Genomic DNA, 4,017 nt, shown 5'->3' on the forward strand with positions numbered 1-4,017 from the left:
GACCAGGCTGGCCTTGAACTCACAGAGATCCACCTGCCTCTGCCTCCCGAGTGCTGGGATTAAAGGTGTGTCTGAGATTAAAAGAAAGAGAAAATTCTCAAATTTCTAAATAACATGCTAAACAAATGCCAGGTACCATTTCAAATAGATTCCAAGTAGGGCTTCCTTAAGAAGGTGTGGTCCTGGCACTCGGAGGCCCTCATCAGCGGAGCTCACTGATTCAGGAGAGTCGGGGGAGAGACAGGACCTCAGTACTGGCACTCAGTAGCAGTACTTGGGGAGATACTGGAAAAGGGGATGAGCTGATCTTCTGTAGTTTCCCAGGACTTAACTAGAACACCAAAAGCCTGAAAGAGTTTCTTAGTACTTAGAATTAATAAGGGACAGGTATATAAAATATATAGCATTCCCACTCTTTCTGTAATAGTAGTAGCCAGAGAAATGGTGGGGGGGATATCTATAAAGTCCCTGTGAATAAAGGAGCTGGGAGTAACCTGGGTAGGTGTCAGCGCACGTGCAGGAACCCAGCAGGAGCACCGCCACTCCCCTGGAAGAGGACCAGGAGGGAATCCAGACGTGATTCCACCCAGGGTCAGTGGAGAAAGTGCAAAGACCAAAGGTGGGGGAAAGGGGCAGCAGGCACATCAATAGGGCAGCTTTGACAGCGCCACCCACCAGACCCTCGGGGTAGAGGGAGGAGGAGCCCAGCTTGCTGACCCGTTGTTGACGTTCCATGGGAGTGGCAGAGGTGACCCTGACATTAGTGATGAGTAATGACCCTGTTGTGAATGGAGAGGAATCAGGCTGAGCTGCCTACCACTTTACACAAGGTCGCAGGTGAACTAAAGAGTTAAATGTTAGAAATGGAGACTTTTCTGGAAGAAATTTTAGAAAGATGTGGCACCAGGGGCCTGAGATTTCTGAGCAAGGCAACTTGGGAAACAGTCTAATTTGGTGAATAAAAATTCAAAAACTCAATTATGACAAAGAGTTTTCAGCCTCCAGGCAACACAGAGACTGGACAAAGGCTTCTGTGCAGAACAGGCCAGTGGGCTTGGGGCACAGCCCACTCTGAGCCAGACGAGGCTGCTCTCCTGACACCTTGACTGCTCTGCCCTTCCAGGGACCTCCACTCACTTCCTCTGAGCATTCCCCGTAGATTTTTTTTCTTTTTTACTGTTCTGGGTGTTTAAGGGACATGCCGTATACTGGGAACTACATTTTCCAGAATCCCTACTCTGTATGATCTAGTGTAAGCAGGGTCAAAGGTGAGATGATGAGGGACTTGGAAGGAAGCTGTTGGTCAGGGGCCACAGGAAACACACAGATACCCAGTAGCTCCCAGTGTCCCTAGCTGCCCCCACTGGCACCCCTCCTCCTTAGCACCTCATTATGAACTCTTGGATCATGTGAGGCCTCACCTAGACACCCACATAGCCCTGCGGCTGCTGGCAAACAGGATGTGCCTGGTATCCACTTGCCCCTGGAGGCTTCACCCAGGGCCGCTTCAAGTCTTTCCCAGACCTGCAGTGGCACAACCCTCTTTGGGCCTTCACCTCCCAAGCTTGTCCCCTGGACAAGTCCAGTTCCTGTCTCGACAAGTCCTTGTCCACAGTCTCCCAGTGGCCTGCTCACCTGTGACCCTACAGTGGACTCGGCTCCCCAGATGGTGACTGGGACCCAAGCAGCGAAACTGGCCCAGGGAACCCTTCCTGAAGGGCCGAAGATTAAACTCAGTCCCCACTGCCAGGGACCAGGCACTGGGAGATTGTACCCAGTTATTTACCTGACTCCACATGGCTAGGTCTGCCCAGGTGCTCCCTGCTCTGGGAAGATTTTAAATTTTATTTTATGTATATGAGTGTTTTACCTGCGTATGTGTAAGTGCACCATGCGCATGCCTGATAACTGTGGAGGCTAGAAGATGGCATTGGATCCCGTGGAACCAGAGTTAAGAATAGGTATTAGCTGCCATGTGGGTGGTGGGAATTGAATCTGGGTTTTCTAGAACAGCAGCCAGTGTTCTTAAGTACTAAGCCATTTCTCCAGCCCCACCATATTCCTTTTTAAAATTACATTTACTTATTTGTGTTTATGTGTGTGTCTGTGTATGTGTAGGGGTATGCCCATGCCACAGTACATACGTGGACCTCAGAGAACAACTTCCAGGAGTCAGTTCTCCTCTATCGCGTGGGTCTCTGGGGATGGATTCCTGTCATCAACTTGGCAAGTGCCTTTCTATTTCTCCATGTCTCATTTCCTGACCAGAAGAGTGCGACAGCGGTGTCTGGCTCTTTGCAGCCCCTCCAGTTCTGTGAGGCACCCTGGAGGATGGCGGTGATGGCGTCATGGGGCTGGTGCATGGGCTTGGCATCTTTTATTGAGGGACTAGTAAGATCCCAAACCATGTCAGCACGCTCACCTTCGCAACCAAAGACAATTTTTAAGGCAAAGTTTAGTACCAGAAATGGAAAGCAATTTTAAAAACATCAGTTTCAACTCAACTGAAACACTCTGGGAGCCAGGCTGCATCTTGAGACAGTTCACCACAGTCCACTGATGCTAGAAATTTTTATTCCAGCTGTGTGCCTGACCCTCCCTATCCTCAGTTCCTCTTTTCTAATTCAAAGAACTTTCCAGAGACTTTCCAAGTTCTGCTCAGGAACAGGGCAGCTCCCTGGGGCACCAGCTGGCATCCTGCACAATTATCATTAAATTACAGGGACAATTTTAATTTCACAATAATTAGAAATATCAACTGCAGCGCCAGCCTTCGAAACTAATGGAATTTTAATGGGCAGCTGCTTAGATTACAGCCAAGAATAGTAATGCTCAACTCTGCAGGGCAGCTGGAGCCAGGGCAGGAGACCTGTGGGGGCGGAAGAGGAGGAATACCTGGGCGGTGCCCAGGTGAACATCTGCAGCCACCCGGCAAGGTAGGAAAGACCCTCCGGCAGTGGCACTGGTTTGCCCCGTGAAGGAGCCTGCATCTGGAACTTTAGACCCGTGTGCATGACCACCCTGAAGATGCAGCTCCCAGCCAGGCCTGACCCCAGATGGTGCCCTCTGGGCAGCCCACCCCACAGGCAGGGCTCAGCAGCCTGATCTGTCGGTGGCCCGGGGCACAGCTGAGACCTCAGCAGACCCCTCTGCTGTCTGGTCTATTGTCACTGAATCACAGAGCAGCGGGTGAGGACAACTGAGCCTGGACTCTGTGACTCCATCGTGACAGGAAGAGGGAACAAACTCTGTCTCTTGTTGGGCAGAAGATTTTGCTTTTGATAAAATCCGAATGACCTAATTTGTTTTTCTTTCATGGCAAAAACTTCCTGCGTCCTAAGACATCTTCACTGAGGTCATGGAGATATTTTCCTACATCCAGTCCTAGAAGCTGAGACTGCCTTCCTGTCTCTGACCCCCTCACATGGTCGTGTGTGTGGTGAAATGGATAACGAGGGTCATTTTTTTCCTGTGGGATTATCCTGTTGTTCTAGAACGGTTTGTTTAAGAGTGTTTCCTTTCTCCAGTGGCTCTGTCAAAAATCAATTCTCAGAACAAGAGTGGGTGGATTTGCAGGCTGTGGGGTCTGTCCCACCATCTGCCTATGCTCAGGAGTTTCTCAGAGAGACGCCACACCATACCAAACATCTTCAAACTCACTCTTATTTTCCAAACTTTATTCTAGCTGTTCATATCTCCTGCAATTTCTATGTAACGTGTGTGTGTGTGTGTGTGTGGTGTGTGTGTGTGTGTGTGTGTGTGTGTGTGTTTGGGGGGATTTTAATTTTATTTCTTTATGGATTTTTTGTGTGTATTTCACACAGAACATCTCAAACAATCTTAATCATAATTATACCCCCATCCCCAATGGCCCCCTCCCATAGCCTCCCTCCCACTGGAGCCCATATACTCTGTCATCCCTGTTACTGTCCATTGTGCAGTCAGTGCCCCCAGCCATTCCCAGTGCAAGTCCATCCACTGAGTCTAGTCAGCCTATCTAGAGTCCCTTGTTTTAGG

This window comes from Nannospalax galili, unplaced genomic scaffold (assembly GCF_000622305.1).
Source record: "Nannospalax galili isolate Female #2095 unplaced genomic scaffold, S.galili_v1.0 scaffold101, whole genome shotgun sequence".
NCBI classification, from domain to species: domain Eukaryota; kingdom Metazoa; phylum Chordata; class Mammalia; order Rodentia; family Spalacidae; genus Nannospalax; species Nannospalax galili.